The following is a 19,313-nucleotide window of genomic DNA, read 5'->3' as shown; positions in this document are numbered from 1 at the left end:
AGGGAAGGACGGAGGTCAGATAGAAGACTGAAGGGAAGGACGGAGGTCAGATAGAAGACTGAAGGGAAGGACGGAGGTCAGATAGAAGACTGAAGGGAAGGACGGAGGTCAGATAGAAGACTGAAGGGGAGGACGGAGGTCAGATAGAAGACTGAAGGGAAGGACGGAGGTCAGATAGAAGACTGAAGGGAAGGACGGAGGTCAGATAGAAGACTGAAGGGAAGGACGGAGGTCAGATAGAAGACTGAAGGGAAGGACGGAGGTCAGATAGAAGACTGAAGGGAAGGACGGAGGTCAGATAGAAGACTGAAGGGAAGGACGGAGGTCAGATAGAAGACTGAAGGGAAGGACGGAGGTCAGATAGAAGACTGAAGGGAAGGACGGAGGTCAGATAGAAGACTGAAGGGGAGGACGGAGGTCAGATAGAAGACTGAAGGGAAGGACGGAGGTCAGATAGAAGACTGAAGGGAAGGACGGAGGTCAGATAGAAGACTGAAGGGAAGGACGGAGGTCAGATAGAAGACTGAAGGGAAGGACGGAGGTCAGATAGAAGACTGAAGGGAAGGACGGAGGTCAGATAGAAGACTGAAGGGAAGGACGGAGGTCAGATAGAAGACTGAAGGGAAGGACGGAGGTCAGATAGAAGACTGAAGGGAAGGACGGAGGTCAGATAGAAGACTGAAGGGAAGGACGGAGGTCAGATAGAAGACTGAAGGGAAGGACGGAGGTCAGATAGAAGACTGAAGGGAAGGACGGAGGTCAGATAGAAGACTGAAGGGAAGGACGGAGGTCAGATAGAAGACTGAAGGGAAGGACGGAGGTCAGATAGAAGACTGAAGGGAAGGACGGAGGTCAGATAGAAGACTGAAGGGAAGGACGGAGGTCAGATAGAAGACTGAAGGGAAGGACGGAGGTCAGATAGAAGACTGAAGGGAAGGACGGAGGTCAGATAGAAGACTGAAGGGAAGGACGGAGGTCAGATAGAAGACTGAAGGGAAGGACGGAGGTCAGATAGAAGACTGAAGGGAAGGACGGAGGTCAGATAGAAGACTGAAGGGAAGGACGGAGGTCAGATAGAAGACTGAAGGGAAGGACGGAGGTCAGATAGAAGACTGAAGGGAAGGACGGAGGTCAGATAGAAGACTGAAGGGAAGGACGGAGGTCAGATAGAAGACTGAAGGGAAGGACGGAGGTCAGATAGAAGACTGAAGGGAAGGACGGAGGTCAGATAGAAGACTGAAGGGAAGGACGGAGGTCAGATAGAAGACTGAAGGGAAGGACGGAGGTCAGATAGAAGACTGAAGGGAAGGACGGAGGTCAGATAGAAGACTGAAGGGAAGGACGGAGGTCAGATAGAAGACTGAAGGGAAGGACGGAGGTCAGATAGAAGACTGAAGGGAAGGACGGAGGTCAGATAGAAGACTGAAGGGAAGGACGGAGGTCAGATAGAAGACTGAAGGGAAGGACGGAGGTCAGATAGAAGACTGAAGGGAAGGACGGAGGTCAGATAGAAGACTGAAGGGAAGGACGGAGGTCAGATAGAAGACTGAAGGGAAGGACGGAGGTCAGATAGAAGACTGAAGGGAAGGACGGAGGTCAGATAGAAGACTGAAGGGAAGGACGGAGGTCAGATAGAAGACTGAAGGGAAGGACGGAGGTCAGATAGAAGACTGAAGGGAAGGACGGAGGTCAGATAGAAGACTGAAGGGAAGGACGGAGGTCAGATAGAAGACTGAAGGGAAGGACGGAGGTCAGATAGAAGACTGAAGGGAAGGACGGAGGTCAGATAGAAGACTGAAGGGAAGGACGGAGGTCAGATAGAAGACTGAAGGGAAGGACGGAGGTCAGATAGAAGACTGAAGGGAAGGACGGAGGTCAGATAGAAGACTGAAGGGAAGGACGGAGGTCAGATAGAAGACTGAAGGGAAGGACGGAGGTCAGATAGAAGACTGAAGGGAAGGACGGAGGTCAGATAGAAGACTGAAGGGGAGGACGGAGGTCAGATAGAAGACTGAAGGGAAGGACGGAGGTCAGATAGAAGACTGAAGGGAAGGACGGAGGTCAGATAGAAGACTGAAGGGAAGGACGGAGGTCAGATATAGGACTAAAGGGAGGACGGAGGTCAGATATAGGACTGAATGGAAGAACGGAGGTCACATATAAGACTGAAGGGAAGGCCGGAGGTCAGATATAAGACTGAAGGGAAGGACGGAGGTCAGATAGAAGACTGATGGGAATGACGGAGGTCAGATAGAAGACTGAAGGGAAGGACGGAGGTCAGATAGAAGACTGAGGGGAAGGACCAAGGTCAGATATAGGACTGAAGGGAAGGCCGGAGGTCAGATAGAAGACTGAAGGGAATGACCGTGAAATTTGACCCAAAACCATTTAAACTTTCCTTTCAATAGACTCTCAGTCTTCAGGTAGAAGTTTTGGATTCTGTTACTTGGAAGGTGTGTGTGTGGGGGGGGGGACCTCCAATGTCACTCATCCTGAGCACCAGCGTTCCCTTCCCGTCTAATTGTTCTGCACGGAAGTTCGGTTCCTGTATTTTCGTGTTCCTTGTCGCAGATCCCTGGTGTGTTAATTGCTAATGATTGATAGGCCTTTTGTGATCGGCGCACAGCGTCTGCAGGATGAGGACAGTAAGTACTGAAGATTGATGTTGATTATTTGCTTCTCAAGGGTAATTGGGGAAGTTTTGTGTTTAAACCAATGGAGGGGCGCGGTGATGGAGGCCGGGAGACAGAGAGACGATTGAAGCAAGGCCTGTAGGAGGTTCACCTCCCGGAACAGAACTGGTACAGATCTCACTTAAACTTTCTTTTTATTTATGATCGGTTCGGCAAGCTTTACGTCTAAAGGGACAATATTTGAAAGGATGAAGGGTAAGGAGCCCGAGGTGCCCCAGTTTGTGTGGTGTGAAAGATTTGGTGGATTACCGAATCTTCCATTAGTCACCAATTAGTCTCCTCTGACTACCAATGTAGGGGGCTTCTCCTCTGACTACCAATGTAAGGGGGCCTTCTCCTCTGACCACCAATGTAAGGGGGCCTTCTTCTCTGAACACCAAATGTAAGGGGGCCTTCTCCTCTGACCACCAATGTAAGGGAGCTTTCTGGACTGATCACCAATGTAAATGGAGGGCCTTCTTCTCTGTCCTCCAATGTAAGGGGGCCTTCTCCTCTGACCACCAATGTAAGGGGGCCTTCTCCTCTGACTACCAATGTAAGGGGGCCTTCTCCACTGACTACCAATGTAAGGGGGCCTTCTCCTCTGACCACCAATGTAAGGGGGCCCTTCTCCTCTGACCACCAATGGAAGGGGGGCTTCTCCTCTGACCACCAATGTAAGGGAGCTTTCTGGACTGATCACCAATGTAAATGGAGGGCCTTCTTCTCTGTCCTCCAATGTAAGGGGGCCTTCTCCTCTGACCACCAATGTAAGGGAGCTTTCTGGACTGATCACCAATGTAAATGGAGGGCCTTCTTCTCTGTCCTCCAATGTAAGGGGGCCTTCTCCTCTGACCACCAATGTAAGGGGGCCTTCTCCTCTGGACACCATTGTAAGGGGGCCTTCTGGACTGATCACCAATGTAAATGGAGGGCCTTCTTCTCTGTCCTCCAATGTAAGGGGGCCTTCTCCTCTGACCACCAATGTAAGGGGGCCTTCTCCTCTGGACACCATTGTAAGGGGGCCTTCTCCTCTGGGCACCATTGTAAGGGGGGCTTCTCTTCTGACTTCCAATGTAAGGGAACTTTCTGCACTGATCACCAATATAATGGAGGACCTTCTCTTCTGGCCACCAATGTAAGGGAGCTTCTCCCTATGATGGGCCCTTTTCCCACTGAGCACCAATGCAAGGGGACCCTTTCCAACTGACCACTAGTATAAGGCTGAGCTGTAATGACCTCCAGTGTAAGCGCATGCTTCTTCTACTGACCACTAGTTGTAGGGAGGCATTTTCCTACTAATGACAAATGTAATTGCACCCTTCTCCACTGGCCACCAGTGTAGGGGGGCACTTCTCTATGGACCTCCAATCCAGGGGGGTGTTGTCCACAGACTATCAATATAAGGGGTTTCTGTCTAAAAACAATGCACTCCCTGAGGGGCCGATATATCTCAACAGTTATTTGTGTTGGCCATTCCCTGGCCAAAGGGACCTCATGAACACGAGCAAGCCGCCATTATAGCTGCTTCGTGGGCATTTCTCGTGAGAGTTGACCCTTGTGTGTTTCCATTTCCCCCGGGAACATAAAAGGGACAGATGAAAGAAAACCGCGTGACGCAGTGACCGCCAGCAAGCCGGCCCAGTTCACAAGTGACTGTGAGAGTTGTTGAGTAGCCGCCAATAATAACACGGTCGGACTTGTGTAGCGCCTTGTTGCTAAGCAACCAAGGCCATCTCTGTGCGGAGTAATTCCTGGATCCCCGTATGGAGGAGGACCAGCCATTTCCTCACCTTCAACCTTTGCAAACTGCGGAGGATTTCAAACCATCTCTTCACTGTTCGAAAAAAAAAACTAAAGCAAAGGAAACCTACAGAGCAAAAAAATTTAAATAAATGAAAAAAATATCCTACCGGAGCCAAAGAGACTGAAAAAGAAAAAAAAAAGGATATGTTGCAAGTAATGTTAGTGCGTATGGAGTGAGCAAAGTTATTTTAGGGGAATCGGCTTTGCAGCAAAATGGCCAGTTTTGCTCAGTGATCTGCTTAGGTGAAATGTGCTTAATTTTTTTTCTATTTATGGGGTGTTAATTTTTTTTTTATTTAGTGTATTTTGCATTTTTATTTCCCTTTTTTTGTGTGTTTTATAGTTATTTGTGCACTGCCATCTTAATCTATTTTTGCATGTTATTTAAATTTTTAGGAAATATTTTTTTATTTGACTTTTCTACACTTTTTTTTCATTTGATGTGAAACAAAACTTAAAATTAATGATGCTAAGGGGGCGCTGTATTTGTTGTCACAAGAACAGGTCCAGGATAGCTACACTCGTACAGGTCTGTTGCACCCGTAAAAAGCTCCTTAAAGGAGAACTATGGGGTCAGGGCTTTTCCCCCTAGTTCTCCTTAGGGTAACGGAAGGACACAAACTAGCGTAGTCCTGTCACCCTAGGCTCAGTATACCGCGAGCTGTAGCTGGTGGTATACTGAGGCGCCGCAGCTGAAGCGGATCCCGACAATTGTGCCGGGATCCGCCCAGCTGCGTGACGGACAGCTGGCTCTGCCTATCTAGAGGCAGAGCCAGCTGTACCCGCCCCCTCCCCCGTCCGTTCCGCCAGTCAGCGCTGGCGGATCGGAGCGGGGGGAATCCAGCCCCTCCCCTGTCACGGCAGAGAGCCGTGACAGGATCGAGAAGTGAGCGAGCGCCGGTATGTGTTCGCTCACCTCCCGATCTACTGAGACTGGCACAGGTCGGCTAGAACTATGAGGTGAGTGAAAAGCAATCACCTCATAGTTCTCCTTTTAATGTCTCCCTCCCCAATTTGTGATGATGACATCATCTCTGCCTAGGCACAGTCACATGATCGGAGCATTGGCAGCACTGTGATTGGCAGAGCTCTTTTAAATAAAGTTATACTGTTGATCTATTTTGTGACCTGTCAGGAATTTTATTCAAGCAGATTTGTAACATTACTGAGCGATGTCAAACCTAATGATATACATGTATACTTTAAAATAAATATATATACACAGTGTATGTATGTGTCTATATACATACTGTATATCTATCTCTAGGCCTATACCCTCGTTCTATAAGACGTATACATTCTGTCCTTGTCTGGAGTGCTGAATTGTTACGAGAGTCCCAGAGCCGTGAAGCGGCACAAAATACATTTTATTGTATGAGAAAGAATCACACACAGCAATGCACCGAGGTAGCTGGAGGCGGGGTCTACCAGAGGGGCTGGTTTTCCAGCGACAATCATTTTTCTTTCTTTTCTTTTTTTTTTCCTTTCATTTCCTTCCCCTTCCTCCTCTCTCTTTTCTTTCTCACCTCCCCAACCCAGCAAGTCCCTGTTACCTACAAAAGGCCCAAGCAATGAGGAAACTACTTACTTTTCTATTAGCTTTTCTCTTTTTTCTCCCCTCTTTTCTTTCTCTCCCTCCACCACCCAACATCTAACAGATCCCTGTTACTTACAAAAGGCCCAAAGTCCATAGAGGTGTTAAAACCTTAAATGAACAAGGCAGATTTCAACAGTTTCTCCTTTTAAAAATTAGATTATTTCCTTCCCCCTCTTCCTCTCTCTTTTTTCCCTCTCTCCTCTCTCGCTCTCCTCTCTTTTCTCGCTCTCTTCTCTTGCTCTCTTCGCTCTCTCCTCTCTCCTTCTCCCTCTCTCCTTCTCCCTCTCTCCTTCTCCCTCTCTCCTTCTCCCTCTCTCCTTATCCCTCTCTCCTTCTCTCTTCTCTCCTCTCTCTCCCCTTTTCCATCTCTCCTTCTCCCTCTCTCCCCCTTTTCCCTCTCTCCTTCTCCCTCTCTCTCCCCTTTTCCCTCTCTCCTTCTCCCTCTCTATCCTTCTCTCTCTCTCTCTCTCTCACCTTATCTCTTCTCTCTCCCTCCTCTCTCTCTCTCCTCCCTCTCTCCTTCTCCCTCTCTCTCTCCTTTTCCCTCTCTCCTTCTCCCTCTCTTCTTCTCCCTCTCTCTCCCCTTTTCCTTCTCTCTCTCTCCTCTCTTCTCTCTCTCTATCCTTCTCTCTCTCCCTCCTCTCTCTCTCCTTTTCCCTCTCTCCTTCTCCCTCTCTCTCCCCTTTTCCTTCTCTCCTTCTCTCTGTCTCCTCTCTTCTCTCTCTCTATCCTTCTCTCTCTTCTCTCCCTCGCTCTCTCCCCCCCCCCACACCTTCTTCCACCACCCAATATCTAACAGATCCCTGTTAGATATTGGGTGATAATAACGCTCTGTGCCTATTCACTGACAAGTAGCCACTTTGACCCGCGGTGAATCTTACATACAGAAGAGATTTCAGTGGAGTTTCCTTTTATTTTATGACATTGTCTCAGAATATTTCCTCCGGAATTCTCCGCCCGTCACGTCTGACTCTTTTTTCTCTCCATAACTCCGATCTGCTCAGCATCCTAATGTTGTGATAAACTCGCAGGAGATTCCCGGGCTGTCAGCGCGCCAATTACACCGCGTGCCCACCGAGCGCATTTCTGATCTCTGCGCAGAGCTCCCCCCTGTCATATTTGTGATTCTCTTCGCGGTAACCGTTCTGACACTTCCAGCTCGTACGCTAAATCTTTATTAATATCTGTTTTGTTAAAACCGTCGCAGCTCAGCCGTAATAATGTGACATTTATATGCCGCGTACAGATGTGTTTTGGCAGGATTATCGCTCGAGCGCGCCCTAGATTACAGCTAAATCTGCAAATATGTTTGACTTGGAGGAGCCGGGTAATTAAATTCCATGGAGTTCTGCAAATAAACAGATTTTCACTGTCTAAAGTTTATCTATGAAAGTCAACCTAGCATCAGATATAGTCTGTTATGTCCTCCCGCTGACAAGGCCTTCATCTGCTTTTCTCTCCAGAAGGACAGCCCCATCTGTGTTCTGGCATCATCCACTTCCTGGGTGAAGATGTCAGTGGATACAATCATGTAAATCTCGATGCCTGTGTAGTTCTTGGCTGTGCTCACAAATGCCTGACACAGATCACCCCCCTGCTGCAGCCTCTCACTTTGTAAAGGGCTATAAAGTTACAATGTACAGTGTGGGTGATAACTCAGGGCTTGTTCACACCAAATGCAGACCAGATTTGCATGAGTTTGTGCACACGCAGCGCAGTGTGTTTTGCTGCGTTTTTGCCCGCGTTTTTGACGCGTTCAGAGCCGTTTTTGCAAAAAAAACAAAACCTTTTTTTATAGTTTAAAATGGGCTTTCAGTGCGTTCCAGGGCGTTTGCATGCGTTTTTTATGCATTTGCATGCATTCCAGAGCAGGTAAAATAGGGCTTGTTGCAGTTTTTTTTACATGCTCTGGAACTGAACACTGCGGTGTGAACGAGAGCCCAAAATATAATTGGAATACATTGGGCACAGTTTTGATCCGGTCTGTAACGGCTCCGCTCCTGGAACACGCTTGGTGTGAACCAGTGGCGTCACAAGGGGGGTGCGGCATGCACCCGGGTGACACCATTGGAGGGGTGACGCCAAAATGACTCACAGTCATTTTGGTGTCACCCCCCTCTGAAAAGTCGGGCGCTCGGTCATGGACCGAACGCCCGACAGTATCAGGAGAGAGGAGGGGACCCGGCGACATACCTTATCCCGCCAGGTGACTGTCCCCTCCTCTCTCTGCCGGCGTCCATCACCAAGATGGCCGCCGGCAGGTATCAGAATACTGCCGCGCGTGCACGATGACATCATCGCGCACGCGCGTGGTGACGTCATGCGCATGCGCAGTGACGTCTCGGCCGGGTGACACTCGGTTACCGCTCCGGGTGTCACCCAGCCACGGGACACCCCTGGTGTGAACAAGGCCTAAGGGAGAGGCTGGGCTGGGCTAGGCTGGGAAGGGGGGAATCCAGCCACTCACCTGTCACTGCAGAGAGCCGTGACAGGATCGAGAGGTGAGCGAACGCCGGTATATGTTCGCTCACCTCCCGATCTGCTAAGCCGACCTGTGACAGTCTCATTGTCACAGGTCGGCTAGAACTATGAGGTGAGTGAAAAGCACTCACCTCATAGTTCTCATTTAAACAACCTGGGACACTCTGACCAGGAAGGGCCTGTTGCACCCCTGCCATGACCCGAAGAGATGCCGCTTTAGGCAAAAGCCTCAGGCTGCCTCATTAAAGAGATGGCCCTGCTAACCCTAACCTGGCACGTCAGCCATTGATTCATGGCGATGTGTAAAGTTACTAAAAGGTCCTCTTTAAACTCAGACAGGATGTGCGGGCAAAATGAGGCTTTCAACATCAGGAGAGCTCACTCATCAGGACTGTATGGGACAGTTCCAGACCAGCCTTAGTCTTGGGGAGACCTTAGTCCAGGGGTAGCCAAACTCTAGGCCTTCCAGCTGTGGTGAAACTACAAATCCCATGATGCATCTCTCTCCAGGAGTCATGTCTGTGGCTGTGAGAATCTTGCGATGCCTCATGGGATTTGTAGTTCCACCACAGCTGGGGGGCCGGAGTTTGGCTACCCCTGCCTTAGTCACTGAATCGCAGTGTTCATTGTAGACGCTGGCCTTGCTGTAAAGAGCTCTACTGGCTGATGACCAGAAATAAAGATCATTGGGATTCATTTGGGAACCCTCTGGCTTTGTGCCTGCCCTCCAGCACTAACAACTATTGCACACAGGGGAGAAGTGGCCACGAGGCTCCTAAAGGCTCATTCATTTTTCTTCAAATAATGTGCTGTCTTGTTGACATGTTTCAGGCACGTTTTCGATTTAATGGCCATTACTCTTATCTCTGTTGAAGGAACATTTGCCGGAAAATGCTTTATGATGCAATATGCAATGTTTAAAAAAAGGTCTCACACTAAGGTGCATAGATGTGCATGGGCTATGCCTGAGGAGTCCACATGTGCATGACTGTTGAGACATGGGGACCTCATAAACCACTTGACTTGACTTGAGATCTATTTTTGAAAGTACATTGGAGTTATGTTATGTGGCCATTTATAGATGTAGTTAGTCATGTGATCAGTTCTTTACAACCCTTCAATGGGAAGCGATGTTCATGACATTATGAGCAAATGTCTGCAATTCCAATGCAGTGGTGATTCGGAAGAGTTGATGCAGAAGATTACTTTCCATGGACCATCCAATGGAACGCAATCTTCTGACACCTGTATGCTTTGTTTTTAAATGTTGGAGTTGCGTCTGGGATTCTATTTATTCATTGTGTGCGGATCATCCCTTCGTGAATGAGCTTTGTATATGTGTGGGTCTGGGAGCAGGCTGCTCTTGCACCCAGCTTGGATTCTTGGAGGGAGCATATGGAGGGCTACCTTTTGTTGACTTGGAAGGGTGGCTGACAAATCACTTCACTTGGTGGATATTTACTGGTTTCCAAGGGACCTCAAGTTTAATCTAAGAGGTTGTGTTCCTCTTTAGAGGCTGAAGAACTCCTTGCCAATCAATGGGATCTGTTGGGGATCCCCGTTAATTGAGAGGCTGTGGATGAGGTGGGTTGTAAGATTCCCATCCCTGTGATTGTATTTCTTTTATAATAAACTGTGGGCTTCCTGAGTGAACAAGCAAAGGATCCAAAGGACTCCTCTACTGAGTGAATGAATGTACCATGGGGTCTGAATCCAGCCGGTGCAAGGCAAATCCTCATACAGGCGACTTGATCTCATCGTTACTCATACCTCCTAAAGCCTGAACTCTGATAGCTGTCGGGGACTCAAGTTCCACGTACCAGCTGCAGTCATGACAAGAGGGTTTGACTATTATTGTAGGGTTTTTCATTTGACATTTACATAGAATGTTGCAGAAGAAGTTAGACTCATAGGCGATCCCTTAAGACTCATCTCTTCAAGGAAGCCTATCCCACCTCAACCTGACCACTGAACTATCACATTCTCAAACAATTCATCCCCACACAGCTACCTCCTCATGTGTCAATTGCCCCTCCCCTTTAGATTGTAAGCCCTCAGGGGCAGGGCCCTCCTTACCATCTTGAATTGTATTGTAACTGTAATGTCTTCCTTATATTGTAAAGCGCTGCACAAACTGTTGCCGCCATAAAAATCCTGTATAATAATAATAGAGGGGATTCTGAGCAGTCCCCACAAGATATACGAAGACAGTGCATGGTTCAACCAGCTAAGATCCACAAATAACTACAATCCCTGCTCTAATTGGGCAGGCTGACCCTCTAAACCAAAGCAAGAACCATGGTGCCAGCAAATCCCAACAATACCAAATTACTTGCCTCTGTTCAGCATGTCATCCCCCATCCCCTCTGTGATAGTACAAGTTCCATGGTAATTTGGCTGCTCCGACCCGAAGCTTACATTGAAAGAAGGTGCGGGGATATCACATGACTCCTTTTCCACCCCACACAAGAGTAAAGCCAAGACTTGATTTAGTTTTAGATAGAACCAGGGAAGGGTTAGGATCTCTATCAGGTTGTTTTTTGCTGTCTCTGTTCTCGTGGGGAGATTTCCCTTCACTTTCCTGCCCTGGGGACGCAACTGAAAGTGAGGGAATCTATCCAAAGTGAGGGAATTCCCTTTCTTACAGTTGTCACCAGAACCAGTCTCTGAATGATCTACCCAGACCTCTTGCTTTAGTGACAACACTAAAATGTTAGATTTATCCTCACTTTCTGCCTTGAGACAATGGATCACCAGGGCTAGTATAGGGGTAAATCTCTTCAGAATGCTAAAAAAAAAGTTGATGGAGAGTCTAACACTTCTTCAGTCTATGCAAAACTAAGAAAAAGTTTTTTTTGCCATCACACACCAAAGGGTGTCTAAACCACAGTTGGGTGGGGGTGTCGAGCCTGGAGGAGAGCTGAGATTGTGTTTCCTATTTACCCGGACCGGTTGGATTTAGGAAATTAATTTGTTGTTGTTGAATATGATATTTTATGTCATATTTTTATGTCATATTCATATTCTTGTTCTTAGGGTGAAAAGTTCAAATGTTCATCACATGCATACATAATCCCTATATGAATAATACCCTTTAACAGTTGTATACTGTTCATAAAGCATTCACGGAGTATAATTAGCTAGGAAAGGAACGGAGGAGCAACGTACATTTCCTACTGTGACTTCTAATTGTCAAACCATATGGATTTCTTCAGCTGTTTCAGCACTGCCTGGTCTCCAGGGTTTGCCATGCTCTTCTCTGGTGTCCGGAGTGCCTGAAGACATTGCAGTTCAATTATCTCAGTCACACGTCTCAATTAATCATTTCACCTTGCTCCATAATAGACGGTCGTGCCGCCAATACGTGACTATTTGGTTGCTTTTCAGATGGCTCGGCCGAATGCGTCCGGTCACTTTTGGCCCGACACGTGGTTCCATCTGAGACTCTCAGCCTTGTTTTAATTAATCGGTCGGCTTACGTTGGTGTGTTTAGACAGATCGACCTGATTTTTATGTTGTTGTTGTTTTCTGATGAGCACTTGAGAAAATAAATCCGTGGGAGTGAGTGAAGGGCGATAATAAGGGTTTCCGAACACTCATTATCGCACTCAGAACGTTTGTACTGAACATCTCCATTTCTATAAAGAAAAGTGAAGTAGTTGACTTCTGGTGCTCTGAAGGCTTCTATAGAATACTTTATTGGAGCAAGTTCAAGCATTTAGAAAGTACTGAACTTGATTGACTTTGGTTTTTCTACATTTACACATTCACGTGAATCCATCACAAGCTTGACAAGCCTGAGCAATTCAAACTGAGCATATGAGAGGTCACCTTTAGAGTAAACCACGTCAAAGCAAACACTAAATCCAAAGATATAAGAAGCTTAAGTTATATGCAAATTTTCATGGCCGTAAAAGTAAAGCTTGGCCACACACTTTCCTGAGCTTCCCTATTGGTTCTTTATTGTAGAAGACAGCCTCCCTGACCAACAGCAAGCCTGAGAACATGAGAGGAACTGAGGTCAAGCTCAACATTTACAAGAGAAGTCAAGATATACATCAGGGACATTGACCGAAAAGAAAAGTGAACTAGTTGACTTCCATCAGCCAAGTCGAGGAGGAGTTCTGGAGGCTTCTATACAATACTTTATTGGAGCAAGTTCAGGCATTTAGAAAGGACTGAACTTGATTGACTTTGGTAGAGCGCTAGACCCAAAAGTAGAAAGGATCCAACTTGAAAGCCAAATTTTAGAGGCAGCTCTGTCAGCCAGAGTGATCTTTGGAGGCCCTTGCAGTAGTCTCAAGATTGTAGAAGGATGAGAGCACCACAGATCGAATGTGAGTTCAGTAAATCTTTATTACACATAGCAAGAGGTCAGAAGAAAAAGCCAACACTTTTTGGGGGCTCAAAACATCCCCTTCATCAGGGCTGAGATATATGAGAACATAAAACTTTAAGAAAGGAGATCTAAAAAGATATATTTTAAGAATCAGGACACCTTATAAAATGCCTTTTTAGATCTCCTTTGTATGTTATCTTATATCTCAGGCATGCTATTCCACGCACCTGGACATGTGAGGTGGGATCGGTGCTTCAGTCTTACAGATTCAATTTTCAGCAAATTTTCAGCAAAGAGACCGATTGACAGCAGGGTGTATCCAGGGTTTGGCACATGCCCTGGGCACTACAGGATGGGGCACCTCTCCATGGGTCAAGGAAAGTTCGCCAACCCACATAGACAGCTGAATTTTTTCCTCTCCCCACCCATCTCCCATACAGATGTCCCCACCCAGCTCTAAGTAACCAACTTTAACGTTTATATGAGACTTTAGTGATTTGAGTTCACATCTAATTTAAAATGGAGTCACACAATTTGTGTGATCAGGTGCAGAGACCTCTGCCTTTCTATGACCACACAGTGAGTGTCAAATTTATCTTCTGGGACTCCTTGCACACTCATCTTTGGAGATGAGGTTATTACGGCTCAGATTTTGAAGTTGCAGTCGATCATACTCCCCCCATCCTCTCCTCTCCTCTCCCTCCCTTCTCCGGAGACGCAGCTCTGGGAAGAAGGGACAGGCAGCAAATCAGTGAATTAATTAACAATTTCTGGCATCTGTGTACCCAGGGACTCAGGGGAACAGTGTAGAACGCACAGAGCAGCACTGCAGATCCTGCACAATCTGATGGCAAGCTGAGACTCGGCATGGGTGCGGGCTCCCAGGAAGTCCTAAAAAAACAGGAGAGATGACTGCATTAAAGTGAACCTGTCTTGAGAGGGAGCTGTGCAGGCTTTTACACTTTTAAAAAGTCCAGGTACCACAGGGACCCATATTTTACCTTTAAAGCTGAACAAAAAAAAGCTTTCATTTAAATATATTCCATCATAGCCACAAAATCCACTTTGTGTGCACCAAATTCCTTTGCAAATGTCTTCTGCCCTTCGTACCATTCAGTGTTAATTGCACCCCAACGTACATATGTACCCTGCTGCAGTAGAACACAGCATACAGATGTGATTGATCTCTGCCTGTGGGGTTACTGAAGCCATTGCAGCTCAGGTGGCTGCTATGGGGCCCAAGGGTGGGAAGGGGGCCACACTAGAGAGGTCTAATGTCTCCATTCCACAAGAGCTGAGGTCAGATGCACAGGATCATACTGTTACTAGCCACAGATCTCCTTTGCATCCCTCCATCTGCAAGTAGATTTTAGGTAATTCCTATGTGCCAGTGGGGTAGCTATAGCCATGTCATCCTACATGGAACTGAGAGACAACGTTCTCTCTCAGGTTCGCTCACCTGATCAGTGGGTGGGGTTTCCATACTGGAGGGGGACAGGGGGGTGCAAGTAGCTGATCTTGCCTAGGGTGCAAAATAGTCTAGCATCGGCCCTGACTGGGGTTACTATAGCCATAGCAGCCCACATGACTGCTATGAGGCCCAAGGGTGGGAAAGGGGCCACACTACGGAGGTTGTCTGATGTCTCCTTCCTGAGGTCGGATGCACAGGATCATGCCGTTACTAGCCACAGCTCTCCTTTGCCTCTGCAAGTAGACTTAAGGTAATTACTTTGTGCCAGTGGGGTAACTAGGGTTGCCACCTTTTCTTCAAGCAAAACCCGAACACTCTGGCGATGCACGGACATTTTTAATTAGCACCACCATTCATATGTAAATATCACAGTTGAGACTATTTTCAATGGGTGGGGCCAGTGGCTTCTATCTTGATTTTGGTTGTCCCGGTCTGCCTGACATCTTGTGTCCGGGTTTCTGCTGCCATGAAACCCGTACACAGCATTCAAAACCTGGACTGTCCGGGAGAATCCTAAACAGGTGGCAACCCTAGTGGTAACTATAGCCATTGCAGCCCAGTTGGCTGATATAGGTCCCAAGGCTGGGAAGGGGGCCACACTAGGGAGGTTGTCCGATGTCATTCCAGAAGAGTTGAGGTCAGATGCACAGGATCATGCTGTTACTAGACACACATCTCATTTGCATTTTTTCGGTAGATTTAAGGTAGCCATACATAGACCAAATTTCATCTGATTGGAGTCGTGGTTGGCCTTGTCAGCACCACCGGGCTCATAAAACTTTGATTACAAAATTGAAGGAGCTGGATGGAAATTGTCAGCTGATCAATGCCTCCAACCACTCATAGGTGGCAACAAGCTGTCGTACATGTTAGCTCAGCAACAGGGCCACAGATCAGAACGGGACCAAGTGCTCTCCATGCACTAGGTCCCGTGGGACATCTAATAAGGTTATTAGTGATACTTTCAATTACATAATTGTCCCACGTGGCATTGCCAGGTGTCCTAGAGAGAGGTTGCTGGGGGGGCCCCATCAAAATTTTTCCATGGGGCCCCATGAATTGTAGTCGCGCCCTTGATCCGTGTGCTGCATTCTGTAATGTCGAGCAGGATATGTCCTTCTGTGTGTTGCGGTGCCTTGACAGGCCATTCGAAATGGACGAGCTGCCTACCGCAACGCGCCTCCACACACAAAATGTGCGTGCGTGCACTGTGCTGCGAACGGTCCCTGAAGTATGGGAGCACTATAATTATTGCTTGCTGGTGTTCAGACCACACGCGTCTCCTAATATCACACTCCTGTACCGGCACGTTGACATGATGGACATCTTGGACCCAAGTAGCGGTTAGTGACGTTTAATGCCTCCTAATGACCCGCCGCTCCCAAAACCATCGCGCATGTCCTCGGGTGGCCTAATTGCAGTCTAATGTGCGGTGGTAGTAAATTGAGTCAGTGAGAGGCGCAACTATGAAATATCGTTCAATTAAAAGGAAAATGGGATTTTGCAGATGATTTATTGCACATTCACTGCGTTCGCGTTTTGGTGCCGCCTGTCTGCTAGTAATGAAGTCACAGTCCATCAGGCAGAGGACCACACACGAGAAACTTTCCGCAGCTTGTTCCAAAGTACTTCCAGGAGCTCCGTAAACAGGCGTTACGCCCCAAATCAGGAGAGCCATTCATCACTGCAAGCCCAACTCCCGCCAAAAAGAGTATAGAATGGGGAAGCCATAGAACTTCTGTCTTAGGCCTCATTTACACAGCTAACGGCCTCCCTGTACAGATCAGTGTGGCGTGCACGGGCGCATCGGGCCGCTCCCGGGAAGGACAGGCGCTGTGTGTGATTTATACGCAGAAGCCTGTTTTTCTCTATGGGAGGATGCGGCTGTACGCTCACCCGCGCATACTCCCATAGACAAGAACAGGCGGCTGCGCACAATGACACGCAGCACCTGTCCTTCCCGGGAGCGGCCCGACAAGGCCGTGCACGCCGCACTGATCTGTACAGGCCGGCCGTTAGCTGTGTGAATGAGGGCTTAAAGGTAGCAGTGGTAGCGTGCGTGACATCATCACGCGCATGCGCGATGACGTCAAGCACTGCGTACTCAAGGACATCACTGCGGGGTGTGACCAGGTACCCGCACTGGGTGTCACCCCGCCTCAGGACGCCTCTGTGTTGAACGCCTCTTTTATTCGGACGTTATGCAAACATGTTGGCGCAGTGTAAAAGCAGGTCCTCATTATGGAGACATCAAGGGTCTATTAGCCCCCTGATGTCACCTATGGACCCCAAAGAAGCTGATGAAGCAGCGATCTGCTTCATCAGCTACAGAAGAGAGATGGCAGAGTGACACCAGAAGTGATGTCATACACGGCACTTCCAGGTTCAGTGATCGGAGGGGAGATCAACCACTAGAAGTGTGCTGGTCACCTTCTGATTGAGATGCACAGACCCGTAGCGCTGGTCCCGGGCCCGCATGGAGGACAGCAGAGTTTGGGATAGCCAGCAGTGGCACAGCTCTATAGCTGCCTGAACGCTCGTGTGCGACAACCATCACCGGCTGTAAAAACTGATGCCGACATCATGGCTGCTGCATCATGGGGATAAAAGCTCCACCGGGCCCCTGCGATGGGTAGACAAGTGCGATTCTTTTCGTTACGAATCGAAATTCGTACGAAATTTCCTGAATTTTGTAGATTCGGAAGCATCCGAAATCCGAATTGCAGTTTCCGAATTATATCCGTTAATTTCGGATCCGAATTTCTTTGAAACAGGAACTAATATTACCCCTGTAAATGAGGTTGAACAACATGACAAGATTTTTTTTTTAATCCGCAATACGGATCCGCTGCTGCTGATGCATTACAATACACAGGCAGGAAATACAAAATTCCGTTGACGTATTTTCGTTCCGGTACGAACATTCGTTATATTGAAGTTAAAAAGCAAAGTACATTTAGATTGGCGTTGATGGTAGTTTTTTTTAATCCGAAATCCGAAATTCGGATCCAAATCCGCTAACGGAATTCGTATTTCGGATAAAAAAACAACTACCACATCGACTCCAATATATTAACAAAGGTATTTTTGCTTTTTAACTTGCAACAAGCTGTCGTACATGTTAGCTCAGCAACAGGGCCACAGATCAGAACGGGACCAAGTGCTCTCCATGCACTAGGTCCCGTGGGACATCTAATAAGGTTATTAGTGATACTTTCAATTACATAATTGTCCCACGTGGCATTGCCAGGTGTCCTAGAGAGAGGTTGCTGGGGGGGCCCCATCAAAATTTTTCCATGGGGCCCCATGAATTGTAGTCGCGCCCTTGATCCGTGTGCTGCATTCTGTAATGTCGAGCAGGATATGTCCTTCTGTGTGTTGCGGTGCCTTGACAGGCCATTCGAAATGGACGAGCTGCCTACCGCAACGCGCCTCCACACACAAAATGTGCGTGCGTGCACTGTGCTGCGAACGGTCCCTGAAGTATGGGAGCACTATAATTATTGCTTGCTGGTGTTCAGACCACACGCGTCTCCTAATATCACACTCCTGTACCGGCACGTTGACATGATGGACATCTTGGACCCAAGTAGCGGTTAGTGACGTTTAATGCCTCCTAATGACCCGCCGCTCCCAAAACCATCGCGCATGTCCTCGGGTGGCCTAATTGCAGTCTAATGTGCGGTGGTAGTAAATTGAGTCAGTGAGAGGCGCAACTATGAAATATCGTTCAATTAAAAGGAAAATGGGATTTTGCAGATGATTTATTGCACATTCACTGCGTTCGCGTTTTGGTGCCGCCTGTCTGCTAGTAATGAAGTCACAGTCCATCAGGCAGAGGACCACACACGAGAAACTTTCCGCAGCTTGTTCCAAAGTACTTCCAGGAGCTCCGTAAACAGGCGTTACGCCCCAAATCAGGAGAGCCATTCATCACTGCAAGCCCAACTCCCGCCAAAAAGAGTATAGAATGGGGAAGCCATAGAACTTCTGTCTTAGGCCTCATTTACACAGCTAACGGCCTCCCTGTACAGATCAGTGTGGCGTGCACGGGCGCATCGGGCCGCTCCCGGGAAGGACAGGCGCTGTGTGTGATTTATACGCAGAAGCCTGTTTTTCTCTATGGGAGGATGCGGCTGTACGCTCACCCGCGCATACTCCCATAGACAAGAACAGGCGGCTGCGCACAATGACACGCAGCACCTGTCCTTCCCGGGAGCGGCCCGACAAGGCCGTGCACGCCGCACTGATCTGTACAGGCCGGCCGTTAGCTGTGTGAATGAGGGCTTAAAGGTAGCAGTGGTAGCGTGCGTGACATCATCACGCGCATGCGCGATGACGTCAAGCACTGCGTACTCAAGGACATCACTGCGGGGTGTGACCAGGTACCCGCACTGGGTGTCACCCCGCCTCAGGACGCCTCTGTGTTGAACGCCTCTTTTATTCGGACGTTATGCAAACATGTTGGCGCAGTGTAAAAGCAGGTCCTCATTATGGAGACATCAAGGGTCTATTAGCCCCCTGATGTCACCTATGGACCCCAAAGAAGCTGATGAAGCAGCGATCTGCTTCATCAGCTACAGAAGAGAGATGGCAGAGTGACACCAGAAGTGATGTCATACACGGCACTTCCAGGTTCAGTGATCGGAGGGGAGATCAACCACTAGAAGTGTGCTGGTCACCTTCTGATTGAGATGCACAGACCCGTAGCGCTGGTCCCGGGCCCGCATGGAGGACAGCAGAGTTTGGGATAGCCAGCAGTGGCACAGCTCTATAGCTGCCTGAACGCTCGTGTGCGACAACCATCACCGGCTGTAAAAACTGATGCCGACATCATGGCTGCTGCATCATGGGGATAAAAGCTCCACCGGGCCCCTGCGATGGGTAGACAAGTGCGATTCTTTTCGTTACGAATCGAAATTCGTACGAAATTTCCTGAATTTTGTA

Source organism: Nanorana parkeri, unplaced genomic scaffold (genome assembly GCF_000935625.1).
Source record: "Nanorana parkeri isolate BGI_ZX_2015 unplaced genomic scaffold, ASM93562v1 scaffold563, whole genome shotgun sequence".
NCBI classification, from domain to species: Eukaryota; Metazoa; Chordata; class Amphibia; order Anura; family Dicroglossidae; genus Nanorana; species Nanorana parkeri.
This window is presented reverse-complemented; position numbering follows the sequence as displayed.